Genomic DNA, 17,952 nt, shown 5'->3' on the forward strand with positions numbered 1-17,952 from the left:
TTTCCACGAGTTCACAGAATGGAAGCTCCGGTGGCCTTTTCCTTGTCACTTCTTATAAGCCAGCCCACGCCTGCTAGTCATTCATTCGTTCACCCATCCAATAAACGCGGCCTGGATCCCTCCTACACCCCGGGCGCCGAGCTTCGTGCCAGGATGGAGAATGGATCAATCTGAGCCTCTGGCTGGATGAACATGCTGAGCCTCAGTCAGAAGATGTGAAGAATGGAGGCCACAAGACGGGGCTTTTCTAGCCTCTGTACTTGATAGATAAGGCACAGAACATCTTTGGCAATGGAATTTTTTTTTAATTTAACATTTTATGATTTTAGAGCAGTTTTAGGTTTACAATAAAGTTGAAACGGAGGTACAGAGATTTCCCACAACCCTTGCCCCTCACAGGGATAGCCCTCCCCACTATTGGCATCACTCAGCAGAACGGGACATTTTCTGCCGAGGATGAACCTACAGTGACACATTATCATTGCCCGAAGTCCATCGTTTATATTACAGTTCACTCTTGGTGTGGTGCTTTCTATGGGTTTGGACACACATATAATGACATGGATCCACGCTTGTCGTGTCATACAGAGCAGTTTCACTGTCCGAAAACGCCTCTGTGCTCTGCCTGCTCATCTTTCCCCTCGACTCCCCGGCAACCACTGGTCATTTTGTTGTCTCCGTGATTCTGCCTTTTCCAGAATAGTTGGAGTCGTACAGTATGTGGCCTTCCCAGATGGGCTCCTTTCACTCAGTAATATGCATTTAACTTTCCTCCATGTCTTTTTGTGACTTGATAGCTCATTTCTCTTTAGCACTGAATAATATTCCACTGTCTGGATGGCCCACAGTTTATTTATCTATTCACCTACTGAAGGACATCTTGGTTGCTTCCAAGGTCTGGCAATGACGAATAAAGCTGCAATCAACATCTGTGTGCAGGTTTATGTGTGGGCATAAGTTTTCAGCTCCTTTGGTAAAGACCCAGGTGTGTGAATGCTGGATCATGGGAAGAGTGTGTTTAGTTTTGAAAGAAGCCATCAAGCTGTCTTCCAAAGTGGCTGCAGGATTTTGCACGCCTGCCAGCAGTGAATGGGAACTCCTGTTGCTCCACACCCGCTCCAGCATTTGGTGGTGTCAGTGTTCTGGATTTGGGCCATTCTAAGAGGTGTGGAGTGGTAGCTTGTTGTTTTAGTTTGCATTCCCCTGAGGACGGATGATGTGGAGGGGAATGGAAATTTGATGAGCCAACCACGAGGGTCTGCTAACGGCATCAAAAAAGCGGTTCCTTCATTCAGTCTGTTTGTTAAATATCAAGTATCATTCTAGGTTCTATTCAAATAATATACGTCTATGTGTTAAATAAATAGTCCACTTGATATGTACAAAATATATTTTTATGAATACAAAAGAATTAGAAGCAATTTAGGAAAGGAGGTATACCACTTCAAAAAAAGGTCAGAACAGGGGCTGGCCCCGTGGCCAAGTGGTTAAGTTGGTGCACTCTGCTGCAGGCGGCCCAGTGTTTCGTTGGTTCAAATCGCGGACGTGGCACTGCTCATCAAACCACGCTGAGGCAGCATCCCACATGCCACAACTAGAAGGACCCGCAACGAAGAATATACAACTATGTACTGCGGGGCTTTGGGGAGAAAAAGGAAAAAAAATAAAATCTTAAAAAAAAAGGTCAGAATAGAACTTTGCATTATACATTTTTTTAAGTGTGCTTTGGAAAAACTGCACCTGGATATTCTGGAAAATGTTATGAAAGCCAGTATTGCAGTTTGAAAACAGAAGGAAATATTCATAAAAAGCTTATAAACTGAAAACATTTCCGTGGGAAGATAAGGGACAAATGTACTTGTAAACGCACATGAGAGAGGCCTCAGCAATTCCTGCCACAACTCATACCTGGTACACACTGTCAATCTTTTGCAATGCTGTTAAATTTCTTCTTCTTACTAAGGCTCTAGAATAGATTTCTCTTAGGGTGGATGATGATGATACATTTTCTCCTGTGAGAAAAGATTGTGCAATGGAAAAAAAGAATTCAAGGAAATAAGTTCATTGTGAAATTACATACAAGATCCTGAAAGAAATAAAGAAGTAACAGGAATAGTATCGTCTTACAGCAGTGAAACTGTTTCTTCGGTAAATTTAAAACAGATGTTTATTATATTGTTTAAAATACGTAGTTTTTCAGTTCTGATCTCATTGGTAGCAATCTAACGGAAAATAAGACAGGAGAAGAGATCAGTCCCAGAGTGATGAGGTCCCAGTTAACACAGACACATGCCAGCCTGGTGCGTGGAGAGGGTGGAAGGAACCTGCCTGACCTCTGTGGTCAGAGGCTGCTAAGATGGCTAGAATGGATGATGTTTGGGTGGGCATTAGAAGGTGCTGTATAAATGTGATGTCGGACACTGTCATCAGTTTTGCTGACCTAGCAGCCAGTGCAAGACTGGATGGGTTGTGGTCTGTGCTGGGCATAGTTGCTCCCTCCGGAGTGTGTGGTTCAGGGAGAGAGACAGTGAACAATTAACAGTGCCAGGAACTAGAGTGTGAGTCACAAAGGAGAAGCAGCGGGGAGCCGAGGGGGATGAACAGGTGAGAGACGGTCTGGGTGAGCAGAGACCTGGGCGAAGAGAAGGAGCAGGGCAGAGAACAAGAGACCTGAGTAGGGAGGAGTCTCCTCATTCCAGTCCCCAAGGAACCCTGTGTGCAGGCAGAGTAATGAGCCCCCCAAAGATGCCCACATCCTAATCCCCGTGACCTATGGTATGTTACGTTACACAGCAATGGGGAATTCAGGTGCAGGTGGAACTGAGATTGCTAAACAACAGACCTAAACAGAGGGAGATTCTCCTGGATGATCTGGGTGGGCCCGGTGTCATCACAAGTTCTTTAAATGTGTGAGGACCTGACCCAACGTAGCTGGCTGTGAACGTGGAGGAGGAGCCACGGGCCAAGGAGTGCAGGCAGCCCCTGGAAGCTGGACAAGGCAAGGAAGCAGATTCTGCCCTGGAACCTCCAGGAGCGACCAGCCCTGCTGACACCTTGACTTTAGCCCAGTGAGACCCCTTGCGGACTTCTGACCCCGAGACGTGTAAGATGACAAATAGATGTTGTTTCCATGGCTACATTTGTGGCAGTTTGTTATAACAGCAGTAGGAAGCTGAGACTGAAACAGCCTGTAAAACATTGACCAGCTTAAAGTAATTTTGCTTCCTTAAAACAGCTTATTTTAATCAAACCTTGGTCAATAACAGAGACAGCACTGCGCATGAGCCTGGGGGAACCTGTAGCCCCAGGATGACCCCGGAACCAAGAATCTTCAGAAATGTCGCCACCTGAGCTCTTTAGGAAGGAGAAGTCCTTCCAGAAGGAAAGTCCAGCTTCCAACAGCTCAATTCCCATGGATGGGCTGATTCGAGACTAGCCAATCAGCTTACGGGGGCCCAACTGCAGCTTAGCAGCCCCCACTCCTTAAATTTCGCCCTGAACCCTGCACTGGGGAGACAGGTGTGAGAGCCTGGCCCCTTCTCTCCTTGCCTGTCCATCTCTCAACAAAGCCTTTTCTTTTCTCAAAAGCCGGTGCCCCAGTATTGGCTTCTCTGCGCATCGGGCAGCGGGCCCCTACTCGGTAACGATAGTCCCTGACAATACGGCTTTCTCCTTATTCCAGCTTTAGCACAGAACCGTGGAGTAAACAAGCACGCTTCTGAACAGGGACGTTCTGAAAATCCTCGGGACCTGCGGTTTGTGGCAAGGGTGCCGTAGCAGAAATGCGATGTGTAGTCACCTCCTCTCAGTGCAGGGCGGGCAGGGTGAGGAGGAGGCTGTGGGTCCACAGCCCGCGTCTGGGTGTCCAAGGGACACCGGCTTCTCCAGCCAGACCCTGAGCTGCAGAAGGAGGAGCGTGGGTTTTGGAGTCAAGCAAACCTAGCTGCGAAGCCCAGCTCCCCACAAACCAGCTGTGCAACTCAGGGAAGCCACTTAGCCTGGCTGGGCCTCAGTCTCCTCCTCTGCCAAATGGGCAGAAGACTCTCAACTTCGGGGTCGCCACGACGATGACAGAGGATGGGTGGAAAGCATCTCACACCATCCGGATTTTAATAGGAGCTCAAGAAACGGAAGCTCTTGTTGGTATTTGCACTCTTATTTATTTATTTAAAATGGAGTGCCCGTCGTCTGCCCTAAAAGGACTCGAGGCTGAGTCCATAAGTCAGGACAATTACATTAAAGTTATAAAGTGAGAACAGAAACCATTTAGAACGAGGGTGTTCCAGGGGTCTGCGAAGGGCTAGTTCCTGCAGGGGAAAGCAGATCTAGCTCATGCTCCCCGGTACCAAGTGGAGAACAGGCCAGGCATCAGGTGGGGCTCACCTGACCCATGGAAGACCTGCGGGACTTACTGAGGGGCTGCACGCTCCGTGCCGAGACCCTCTAAAGGCATTAATGATATACAGATATTTATCCCTGTGTGTGTGTTGAATAGGCACCACATTCGCGCGGCTTAAATATCTTTTCAAATGCATGCCTATATTATAAAGTGCATATGTGTACCTACATACTCGCATCATGTTACATATGCAGCGAAAAGGCCCTTCAACTCCTCTCCTCCGTCAGCCCGTTCCCTCCCACTCTCCCTCCTCAGACAACCATTTGATCAGTTTCAAATGTATCCTTCAGGAGTTTCTTTAGGCAAATATGAGCAAATGAAAAAATAGACATTCTTATTTCCCCCTCTCTTTTTACACAAATGTAGGCTATTTACGTAGTGCTCATATACACTAGCCCTAGAGGTGGCTCTAAGTGCTTTCGTGTATTAACTGACTTAACCTTCACAACAGCCCTGTGTGGTCAATAAATTATTGACTCTGTTTTATGGAGGAGGAACCCAGGCTCAGAGAGGTTAAGAAACTGGCCAGTGTCACGCAGCTCGTAAATGAGCCAGGGTCTGGGTGCCGCCTGGCTACCCGATCCGATGTCTGAAGGAACCCACTGGCTTTGCTTGCTTTCTCTCTCTGTCCTCTTTCTCTCTTCCTCTCTTCCTTCTTCCTTCCTCCCTTCTTTTCTTTCTTTCAACCTTTCATTCATTTTTTTAACTGAACAATATATCATTGCCTAGTATATTTGCTCTGACTGCCGTTGTAACAAATTACCACAAACATAGAGGCTTAAAATGACACAAATTTATTATCTTACAGTTCTGGAGGCCAAAAGACCAAAATGGCTGTCACTGGGCACAAATCGATATGTTGGCAGGCTGTGTTTCTTCCAGAAGCTCTGTGGGAGAATATGCTTCCTTGCTTTCTCCAGGTCCTAGAGACTGCCCACACTCCTCGGCTTGTGGCCTCCCCCTCCACCTTCCCAGCCAGCAATCACATTATTCAGCCCTCTGCTCTCATCATCGCATCTCCTTCTGCCTGGATCTCCTGCCTCTTGCATCAATCATATACACTGGGGGTTACACTGAGCCCGCCTGATAATCTGGGGTAATTTCCTCATCTCAAGGTCCCTAATTTAACCACATCTGCAAAGTCCTTTTCACATAAAGTAACATCATGTCGGGTTCCGGGGATGAAGACATGGACATTTGGGGGGCCGTTATTCTGCCCACCACATCCAGAGAGTCCCTTGTTCTTTGTTACAGAGAAATAGTATTCCATAGCACGGAAGCCCTCTAAACGCGTTTACTCACTCTTCTGTTAGTGGATGTTTGGCTTTTCCAGTCTTTCACCATTATCAAAAATGCTGCAATGAATAATCTTATACATAACATCCTTTTGCACATGTGCAACTAGAGGTGTAGCGTGGATTCCCAGAAGTAAGATTATTGGGTCAAAAGATATCTGGGCATTTGTCATTTTGATGGAAATCACCAAATTTTCCTCTAATCTGAATTCCCGCCGGCAGCGTATGAGAGCGTTTCCCCCAGGCGCCCCGAGGGCGCGTGCAGCTCGCTTTTGGGCTGTTGCCAGCCCGGAAGGAACATGCCACGTGCATCTTCACTTGGGCCCTATCACTTTCTCACGTGGGTTGGCAGGCGATGGGGAAGGGTTCCTCTCCAGGCTCTAGGTGGAAGCCAGGGGCACTGCGTCAGTTTATTACTCAGTGAAGCAATTTATCTAGGGGGAGAGCAAAGCTAAAATAGTTTGCTGCTTCCTGGTGATATTTAATTTTCAACAGTATGAAACTTGGAAATAAAAATGGATGGTAGGGCATTTCAACAATGTCTGTTCAGTAATAGACATTTCAAACATACATTTGGCAGGAACTAAAAATCAATCAACTTAGCCCAAGAATGCCAATTCCATATTTTGCGTTACCGATTGAAAAGACAGCCAAGCGCTCCAGTTAACAGAGGAGAAAATAGCGTCGGCGGTCAGCTATGGACACAGAAGGGCTGGAGATGGCCTCACTCGAACTCAGGCCACCCCTTCCCAGGCAGTGGGCAGCTTGCCTGTGGGAAAGGCCAAAAGATGCCCTAAAAAGAGATTTGAATCTGCTTAAATGTTAGGACAAGCATTTAATTAGGAGCCCAAAGTTCTGTTCCCCAATGCATCAAGATTTTCTGGGCCTAGAAAACTCTAAGAGACAATATGCTATTTATTCACAGTCATGACAAACGAAAAACAGCCCGCATGTCCAGAGAGGGCTGAATGGCCAATGATTGCCCTGTGGCGGCTCTGCCTCCCAGCTCTCAGGGACCAAGCGTCAGGGACCCCTGCAGCATCCCGGGGACTGAGCCCTCTGGACCAGGGCAAAGAGCTCTCGGGCAGGGGGCTGGCTTCCTGCTGGTAGGCCAGGACTCCAGTGAGGTCTTGGGTCAGCACTAAGGGTTGGAATGACCCCGGAATCACTACCTTCCTCCCTCTGACACCTTCCCACCCCCATAGTATGCTCTGGCCTCCTGGCTCAGTTTCCCTTTCTAGTCCTTCTGTGGTCTGGCAGGATAATTCCGGGATCTGGTAATATCCTGGCTAGCTCTTGTTAGCCTCTGATCTCTTGGGCCGGATTCCCCCACTCGATGCCAACCACACTTGGGCCCCATCCGGTGAATGAAAGAAGGCCTAAGCCACAATCAAGCTATAACCTAAAGTCTCACGTCCCTGGCATCTCCCACCGGCTCAGACACACCTCCCACCTCTGCATCCAGGACAGACCATGCCTGCCACGTACAACATTCAGCTTGGTTTCCCTTAAACCACTTTTTCTCAAGCTTGTGTATGTGGATCTCCTTTAAAGAAAAAATTGTGTGGACTTCCAAGCTTTTGTTGAATCATTTTGATGTTAATGTTACTTATATGTGTAGCAACACTAGAGTATGTATAAATATGTTACTTTTATGTTATAAGTATGTTCTGTTATGTTATAAATGGCCCTTATGTAACTAAACCCAGAGAGATTTACAAATGAACTGAAACAAACCTGCAATATGGATACATTTCCGATGAACAATGTAAGCTTAATGTGGAGGATGACGCTATTCTGTTAAGAATAAATCACCAAGGTTGGGTTTACATTTTTCTTTTAAACATTTATACTTGTGTTTCATATTTTACTGGTAGGCTTGATTCCTTTGGTTTTGAGAATAATGATCCCTCTTTGGAGTTATGGTTGTTTTAATTACTAGGTCTCTCTCTCTCTTTTTTTTTTTTAATTTTGTTTTTCCCCCCAAAGCCCCAGTACATAGCTGTACATTTTAGTTGTAAATCCTCCTGGTTCTTCCATGTGAGCTGCCACCACAGCATGGCGACTGACAGACGAGTGGTGTGGTTCCACGTGTGGGAACCGAACCTGGGCCACTGAAGCAGAGTGCCCTGAACTTTAACTGCTAGGCCATCAGGGCTGGCTCTATTCTTTCTCTTTTTTAACAAAGAACTCAGTTTACCATTCAATCCATTACTTCAATGATCCTAAAAGTGTAAGAGTCTACCCCAGAATATAATAAAAATAACTCGTAATAACAAAGTCTACGCTGTGTATTTTTTCCTATGGTACTTGCTGCTAATGAACTTCTTGGAGTTTCTACACAGAGGGACAGAATCCCCACCATTTGTCCTCCCCCAGCCGGAGGACCATCCTTGCTGCTACAAGCAGGGCAGGACTTGAGGGTCAGCATTCCCCCTCTGGCCTGGGTCAAGGTGACTGCGGCCTGTGTACTTGCTTGGCTGTGAAGCATTCACTCATATATCTGGACCAGATGCCAATGTCGTTGTGACTATAAATCCAGTGTAAGTAGATAACAGCGTTGTGTGGCAGCAGATAATTTAAAGTGGATAGTCAGATGATCCAAACACGTGTGTAACACAAAGTACACACACACTCACACTTGTAAACATCAAAATGAAAGCATACGATTAAGACGGCACCATGAGACCCACCACTTGTAAAACAAAGTGTTAAAAGCCTTGGAAATAAAGATTTGAAAGCATGATGGTGTCTTCTGGGGAGTATGTGAGCAGAGTCACACTCTCATATACCCGCGGAGGGAAGGTAAACGGGTACAGCCTTCCAAAGAGCAATTTGGCAACATTTAACAAAATTTGAAACTTTCTTACCCTTTGACCCAGCTCCTGAAATGTGTCTGTCACTTACCCCAGGGCACAGAAGTGGGCGTGCTGGATATTTATTACAGCGTGCATGTAAAAGGTAATTTGAAAACAACCCACATTTCTATCAGCAAAGGTGGGATTGCACACCTGACAACATATTTACACAATGGAACGGTATATGGCCATTGAAAGAATGAGGTTAACTTGTAAATACCTACAGGAAAGACGGCCCAGATTTGTTGCTAAGCAAGTTGCAAAGTACTAAATATAGGAGGATACTATTGCTGCTTTTTTTTTTAAATTAATGTATCCTTCAAAATGCAGATGAATTTATAGCAAATTGTTAAAAATAATTAATGTGGGGGGAGGTATGAGATGACAGAAGATTTTAACTGTCTACTTCATATGATAAGAAAGCACAATCATTTTTTAATTCTTTTGGCGAGGAAGATTGGCCCTGAGCTAACATCTGTGCCCATCTTCCTCTATTTTGTATGTGGGTCATGGCCACAGCATGGCTTGATGAGCAGTGCATGTGTCCACACCCAGGACCTGAACCTGCGAACCCCAGGCTGCCAAAGCGGAGCACACCAACTTAACCACCACGCCACCGGCTGGCCCCCATTTTTAAAATTTTTTAATAGCACACGCAAGGGTGCCAGGCATTATTCTAGGGGCTGGTGATACAGCGATGAAAAGGCATGAGAGACAGACAGTAAGCACACGAACATGCAATGAAGCTGGAAGTGATATGTGCTGCGATGGAAACAACTGGATGTGGCTCTAAAGAGAGCCCAGTAAAATGGCGGTGAACGGTTTCTAGTTGAAATCAGTCCTCCTCCGCCCTTCCCACTTGAGAGAAGGTGAAGAGAGGGCAGATTCCTCCCTGATGGCGGGACAGGGGGCATCCACTCCATGCAGGAAGGCATCCGAGCAGGTCTCCGTGTTCCCGGGCTCACACCTGTTCACCCCTGCCTGGGACGTGTGATGAGGTTTGCTGTCGGCGGCACAGGGCAGGTGGGAGCCGACTCAGGACGGCCACAGGGAAGGGTCTCCGAGGGGAGGCATCTGAGCAGAGACTGTGAAAGTGCAGGAGGGAGAAATGAGGCTGTCCAGGAGAAGAAAGCTCCCGGCCGAGGGAAGAGCAAATGAAAAGGCAATGAATGAATGAATTGACGACGCAAATAATCCATAACCAGTCTATAAATCAAAATTGGGGTGAGTATATTATGAGCCAGGTTTGAAGACTGTAGCCCAGGGCTTTCCTTCCCCAAGGAAGGATGGGCACCAAAGGAGTGGGGTGTACAGAGTGGTTATATACTGTCTTGGAACAAAGTGCACATGTCACGTATGATAGGAATGTCCCTTTTACAACAGTCATGAGATTGCCCAGCTGGCACAGCACAGCTATTCACACAGCAGGTAGCAGATCTGTTGTCTCGAGCTGGGTGGTCACAGGTGAGCACAGCAATCAGTTCCTAGCCAAGAGAAAGATGTTCATCCTTAAGGAAATGCCAATGTGGGGGAAGTTGCACCTTTATCTTGAGGGCATTTGTTATTATCTTTGGAAGATACACATGCTTAAAGCAGATACACAATGCATGCTCAACGGCCACGTCAGGCCCTTTTGGAAAAAGAAGGTCAGGCTGAATTAGGTTTACACCACATGGCTTCCTCATATACTCCAATATATCCTATTGCTTGCCATTTGTTTGTCAGAATCAACAAGTCAATGAATGAATGGAGGCCAGTCCTGGCAAAAGAACACACACACACACACACAGAATATCCTTGTGCATGCTGCCGTGATGTCATTCCGCATCCAGCCTCCTCTCTCCCCACCTGGACATCAGTGAAGGTCATAGTATCAGCCGTGCCCACCCTCCCTGGTGTCCTAGCTCTGGCACCCCAAGTCCTCAGCCTGTGGTCCCCTCTGAGCCCTCACCGCCTGCACAAAGGGCAAGAGTGATGAGCATACACCCGCCTTTGAGGAAACAGCATTCCTAGGGCACAGTGACGCCCAAGTTCAGCCCTCCTCTTTGAACTCGCGGGGCTGCAAGCATAGTAGTGTCCAGGTCAGAGCCTACCTGGTTGGCCCCAGAAGTGCTTGCCATCCCCAAAGCAAGCCCAGCGGGGGGTGTGGGGGGTGGTGGTCCGGGCAGGGCTCCAGCAGCATTGGTTTGTAGGGAGATCCGAGGAAATCCACCAGCTCCTGCCTGCCCTTTGTCCGTGACCCCAAACCTCACGCACGTTCCAGGCGGGGATGGACAGACGAGAATACGGAGAGCTGCTCGGATGCCCTCCTGCCCGAGTCAAGGCCTCCTGTCCTGCCGCCAGAGAAGAATCCGCCCTCTCTTCTCCTTCTCGGCAGAAAACAAGTGGGAGGATGGAGGGGGCTGACTCTGACTCTGATGCTGAGCTGCAGACGCAATGGGAGTGAGGTCACAGAAAGAGCGCTGGTCTGCGCGTTCAGGTCTCCGGTCCTGCAAGTCTCTGAGGTTCCTTGACCAGCAGCCTCCAGGGCACTGAGGCTCGTGCTGGCTCTCTTTGCCCATGTTTGGAGTCTTTCTACTTCCCTTTGCTCTTCGTGATGTCTGCAGGGCCCCCGGGGGGCTTGGACTGGGTGGGGGAAGTGGTTTGGGATCAGTGGTCTATCTACCCAAATATTTGCGTATATGTTTAGCACAAGTCAGTACAGAAATGTTAAACCCAAGGGAAATTTTGGTGTGTGAGGAACAACGTTACTTCCTTCCCTCCTCACTGTGCTTCAACCCTGCTTCCGAATTATTTTGGGAAATTCATCATGAGATGACAAAAAGGAGGATTTAAAACTTATTGCCCAGGGCCCAGCCCAGTGGCATAGTGGTTAAATTTGCACACTCCGCTTGGGCAGCCTGGGGTTCGCAGGATCCCGGGCTCAGACTTACACACTGCTCATCAGCCATACTGTGGTGGCACCCCATATACAAAATAGAGGAAGATGGGCACAGATGTTAGCTCAGGGCCAATCTTCTTCAAGCAAAAAGAGGAAGATTGGCAACAGATGTTTGCTCAGGGCCAATCTTCTTCACCAAAGAAAAACACAAAAATTGCCCAAATCAATAGACTCTGCTGCTTCCTGAGGAATCTTCTGCAAACTCTCTTGTGTTGAGACTCATTCTGTGTCGGGTGTTTTACTGCAGCCTTTCAGCAGCAGGGAAGCCAGCTGTTCTTACGACTTAGTCACAAGAGTCCATGATTGGTAGTGGTGGGATTCGAACCCAGGTTTCATCTGGTAATCAGACTGTGCGCATTAATACACCGTGCACAGTTACATCGTCCGTGTGTTGGTGACCTTGCGCTCTGAGGGGAGCCTGTGTTCCATAGTCTTGGCGTTCTGTGGCTGTCGTACCAAATTACCACAAACTGGGTGACTGAAACAACAGGGGTGTATTCTCCCACAGGTCCCGAGGCTCAGACTCCAAAATCCAGGCGTCCGCGGGGCTGTGCTCCCCCTAAAGGCTCTGCAGAGGGCCCTTCCTGGCCCCCTTCAGGTTCTGGCGGCTCCGGCAATCCTGGGTGAGCTTCAGCCTACGGCTGCATCCCTCTGACTCTCACTCTGCCTCCACTGTCACACGGGCGTCTTCCCTCTGAGTGTGTCTGTGACTCTCTCCTCTTTTTGTAAGGACACTAGTCATACTGGATTTAGGGCTCTCCCTAACGCAATATGACTTCATTTTAATTTAACTGATTACATCTGCAAAGCCCCTGTTTCCAGTTAAGCTCTCATTCTGAGGTTCTAGGTGGACACACACAGTCCTAGATATGTTCATTTTGTGCAGCAGACAGGAACTGGGACCCCCACTGAGTGACAGGCTCTGTGTTAGGGCTGCTGTCCACTCTGGCTTAGTTGGGATGGGTCCAACCCTCTCAGAGTGTGTGGCTATATGAGAGAGGTGGCATGGCACAGGTGACAACGAGCTGAGCCTTTTGCATCTCTGACCCTCTCCAGCTCACCTCCCACCCCCTTCCACCAACAGCTCGCTCAGCAAGGCTCATTTCCGAGCTCCTGTCCCATCCCTCCCTCCCCATGGGATCTGACTCAGGACCGTGGAAACTCCCTCTGATCGTGCTCATGGCTCACCGGGCGTGGGCAGCTCCAGCCGGGCCTCTATCAGCGGAGTCAGCCCCACCCCCCACCCCCGATGAGGCGGTGACATGTGCATGATTGTCACAGCTGGTGTGGCACGCGTGTGGACACAGGCAGAGCCGAGAGCCCCCGGGGTTCGAGGGCAGCTTGAAAAGGAAGCAGACAGAGATGAGTAGACTTTACAAATGTCACTTCGGGAACTCTGACAAAGCCCCCACCCCAGGGTATCACCTGGAAATGTTCCCGACCAATGTCACTTCAAGGGAGTCTGACAAGAGCACAAGCACGGGTCCCCAGGATTAGTATAACGTGATGTAAGCCACAACCTCGTGGGGCCTAGCGCTCAGGGTGGTGCTACACAGCGGCCAGATGGACGGGCTGTGGATTAGAGTCAGCTCCCATCTTTAGCAATTTTAAAGCTACAGTTTCTTGAAAAAGTTACTTGAGTTCTCTAAGCCCCATGTTCCTTATCTGCAAAATGGGTGTATGAATTCCCAACTCAAAGGGGTGCTGAGAGGACCTCAGGACACTGAATAGAGGTCTTGTAGCACAGGTGTGAGCCGTGACACGGGGTCTATTGAATGCATGTGCCAACATTTATTTATACGTTCTCTTACCAACGGACCTTGAAACCATTCCCAATGCTGTCTGCATGCGGCCTGCACTGCAATGAATATTCTTGTCCATTCATCTTGGAGAATTTGGGGTTGCATTTCTATAGAATAGATTCTAGAAATGGACTGACCAGCCAGAAGGTATGGGTATATTTAACTTTACATGTCCATCCTCCCCCACAGAGAGGGGGCTAAGAGGTGAGACGTAGACCTCAGGGTGCTGGGAGCATGAGAAGGAGGGTTCACAGGGGTTAAGGCAACCGTGGGGGGCTTCCTGGAGGAGGCGGGTTACGGGAAGCTGAGCAGGATCCAGAGGGTCTGGAAGAGTAGACGGGGGGTCATCCAGTTGAGAGCCCACCCAAGCAACGACTGGGCCCTTTATGGACCCCAAGATCACAGGCTGCTCCCTACAAATTACATCAAGCTTATGCCTTCTGGGGAGGAAAAGATTTGGCAGCCAGGGCTGGAAACTGGGTAGAAAGTACACCCTCCCTGGGGTGGAGGGAGAGCTGTTGAGCAAGGGGCACCATGGTGGACATTCATGAGACCAGGCCTAGCCTCGCTCTCCTGGTGCAGTCTCCACGGAGGGCACTGTGCCCCCGGCCCTGCCCAGAGCACACAGGTCCTCATTGTCCCGTCCTGTCCTGGGTGCCCAGCATGGGGCGAGGGAGGGGAGAGGGGAAGGCAGCAAAGGAGAGAGAAAAGGTAGAAAGGAGGATGGGTGGGAGAGAAGGAAGCAGAAAGGGAGAAAAGGGAAATGCATGGGCCTTCACGTAATCCCAGACGAGACCTGGATGGAAGGTTCCTAGCTGTTTATTCATAATAACCAAGAACTGCAAACAACCCAAAGGGCGTGAAGAATAGAATGAACGCACGATGGTACAGTCATATGGTGGAATACTACACAACCACGAAAAGGCACAAAGGAGTGGTATGCATAACACCACGTAGATGGGGCACAGGGTGATTCTGGGGGCTGACAAGGTCCTGGCAGCCTGTGCTCCTTCCCCACCCCGAGCTCCCCCCTTTCTTCCTTTCTACCACCTTGCCCTTGGCGGTAATAACTTCCTGGTCACAGTTCCCACATAAGCACACCTCCCTAAGTAGCAGGTGTTTCTTTTTCTTAAGGCCCCATGGATGGATTCCCACGGGAGCTGCTGGGCGCGGGTCACGGGGGGTGCTCCACTTTGTGGTCCCTCATGGAGCTGTGCTTTTTCATTTTATGCCCATTCTTCTATGTTTGTCATATTTCACAGCAAAGAAAGCTGTCCAGTTTAAAAAATCTGCAAACCACTGGTTTATCCCCACTCATTATGCTATATCTATAGTATACACAATATATAGTATACAGATATATATATAGTGTATGTATACATAGAGAGAGACAGACAGACAGAGACAGGTGTATACCCACTGATAAATACCTACATATATGGGATAGCTCCATTTATATAGTCTACACTATACACAATAACGAAAAGAAAGTAGAAAATGGAGACACGCCCCAACCCATGTGGAGACCGCAGAATCACGGCTTCAAAGCTCTGTGCCAGGCCGTCCGACTTGCCGATGTTTCCTGGTCCACGTGAATCTGTTCTACAGAGCCTGGCCCCGGCAAGCACGGCCGTGACTTATGGTTAATCTTCCTGAGAAGCCAGCTCACCGAGTGTTCATCTTTAAAAGCCCTCGAGTGACTCACGCAGCCCAGCACGGGGCCAGGGAGCACTGTACGAGGTGACGCGTGTGCCTTCACTTCATAGGCCGTCTGAGACAGGATGAGCAAGGCAGGCAGCGCTGACCGGAAAGAGAGAAAAAGTTCTCCATCATCCAGGGCTACCGAAGAAGCCCAAAGCCTGAAGGGCTGGAGGTTGTGTTGAGATGCTCTCGGCCAGCTCCTTCCGAGGGATTTAAATCGTTGCGCAATGCTTAGCAAGAATCATGCCCATTACCGCTTATGGTTTGAGACTCAAGATGGTCAACCCCGATCAACGGCCACGCGTGAATTGTTGAGGGTCTAAATCGCTTTCCCTGGGGCTGCAGCTTCACTTTCTAGCTCTCCTTCTCCCCTAAAAGGTGTCATGTGGCTCGGGCTGCTGTAACAAAGTCCCACAAACCAGGGGCTTGAAGGAGCAGAAGTGGATTCTCTCCCAGCTCCGGAGGCCAGAGGGCCGAGATCAAGGTGGCGGCAGGATGGGCTCCCTCTGGAGGCTCTCAGGGAAAAATCTGTTCCTCGCCTCTTCCTTAGCGCTCCTTGGCTGTATCACTCCAGTCTCTGCCTCCATCTGCACATGGCCTTCTCCCCGTGTGTCTCCGGGTCCAAATTTCCCTCTTCTTGTAGGGACACCGGTCATCGGATTTAGAGCCGACCCTAATCCACATCCAGGTTTTGTAGGACTGACGTTTACATGATTTAGGAGCCATCTCTAAGGAAAAGAATACAAAATTATTAAATCAAAATTAGGTAGAAATGTGGATTCATATTTATAATGCAAACAAATCACAGGAAATTACTGGAGCTGTGGACATTTGGATACTTTTCATCTGTGATCTCTTTAGGCTATTTACCGGAAATGCCTACGTGGATAGCATGCTGGCTTCCCCTCCTCTTCTACAACACTCTATAGCTCCCAGAAACTCCGTGCACTCCCCGGGGCTGTGCAGATGAGGGTCCTGGAGTTGAAGCTCCTTCAAAACGAGATGTGATCTCAGGCCACCTGGGTGGGAAAGGAGATGAGCGGCAGGCATGGGGTCAGTCTCACAGCCAGGGAGGGGGCCCCCTCCAGCCACAATGTGTGATTAGCGCCCCACTCCTCCCCAGCTCCGAGAACTTCCCTGGCAGCTTGTAAAGTCATGCCACAGCTTGAAAGGCACATTCTGGATGCCCCAGTTCTATGTCCCTCGTGAGATGGGGATCTAATCACAACCCTTCACGCCAGATGAAAGGGACCAGGGAAAGGAGAGGTGTAATTGGGGCAGCCTGAAGCCCCTGTCAACAGGCCGGAGCCAGGCCCCAGGTTAGACTCTCCTAAGGACCGCCAACCTGGCCGAGGCCCGCTGGCCTGCGAGAGGGGAAGGGCGTAGCAGAGCTGGAGGCCAGGGGAGCAGGGAGGCCGTGCTGCCCCAGATCTCAGCCTTCCCCTTTCTACCTCTGTCATTTTTCCCCCCTGCTCTGCCATCTGTCTGTCCAAGCCACACAGCTCCTGAAGGTGAAGGATCGGCCCAAGAGTCCTGGATGGGTTGCTTGTGTAGGGCACAATGAGGGTCTCCTCCCTACACACCCATATTTAAGTTTGGCCCTTTCAAGCATGTTATTGAATGGCCCGCTACAATGGAGATTTTGACAGGATCCCAAATCTCTTCCTTATGTCCCAGAATCCTGTTCATTGGTCCATCCAGCCAACTATCCATCCATCCAACCATCCACCCATTCATCCATCCATCATCCAACATTCATCACCCATCCATCCATCTGTCCATCCATCCACTATCCGTTCAGCATTCATCATCCATTATCCATCACCCATTCATCGTCCATCCACTGTTCATCATTCATCCATCATCCATCTATCCTCCCATCTATCATCCATCCATCTCATAGGAAAGTATCTATTAAGCCCCTGCTAATGTGCCAGGGGCTATGCTTGCCCTGGAGCTACAATGGTTTTCAAGACCAGAGTCCTGCTACCATGGAGCCTTCACTGTACGAGGAAGCAGACAGAGCCTGCTTGATGTGTCTCATCTGCCATCGTGGGCTACAGGCGGTATCACGAGAATGGCGCAACGCATGTGTCGCCTGCTCCACCTCCACTTCCATCCTCCGGCTCTTAGGCCTGTTTCTCAGAAGGCCTGCACTCAAGGCAGGGAGCGCCCCCTCCGCCCCACCCGTGCTGCCCTTCCCTGCTCCAGAGCCTGGGAACCAGCGGGATGGGACTCCTTGCCCCGGAGGAGAGTAATTAGCAGCCTCGCCCCAGCCAGTCTCCACAGGACTTCCCCGGAGGCCACAGCAGCTCAGGAATGCTCTGCATTTTTCTCATTTCAGTAAAGTACAAAGGGCACTTCTGAAGAAGAAAGCCAAGAAATCTCACCCTTTCAGGTATGCTCTTGGCTACTGTGTTGGGAATTGTGGGGTGTTTTTTTTTTTTCTGAGGGAGGGGACAGCTTTATTTGACAATTTACCTCTTTGACTCACGCCTGAGGAATGCTACCCCCACCCGCCTCCTGACCCCTAGACCTCTCAGCCCTGGCTGGTGGTAACAAGGAGCTTAAGCACTGGGGCTGGGAGGGATGTGGAAGAGCAGACTGGGAGGAGGGAAGGCCACCACAGCAGAGGGAAGGGCAAGACGAGGAGCTGAGGCCCAAATGAATGAAGTTTGCAGCCCTAAGCAGTGACGGCAGCCGGCCCTGCAGGTCCTCGGAGGCACTGAGTTGCCCGATGGGATGTTTTCTTCTGGCCAAGGATAAACCTGGGCGTCCAAACCCTGAGACTCACCTGCCCCAGCTCCAGCCTTGACACATCCGGTGACTTAGGAGGAGTCACTCGGCTCCCCCAGTCAGGGCGTCCTCCGCTTGAAAACGAGGCTGGTAACAGCTGTGACCTCACAGTGTGCTGTGAGAACCGGTGGCTTACTAATTCTTACGACTGCATGGTTGG

This window comes from Equus asinus, chromosome 18 (genome assembly GCF_041296235.1).
Source record: "Equus asinus isolate D_3611 breed Donkey chromosome 18, EquAss-T2T_v2, whole genome shotgun sequence".
NCBI classification, from domain to species: Eukaryota; Metazoa; Chordata; class Mammalia; order Perissodactyla; family Equidae; genus Equus; species Equus asinus.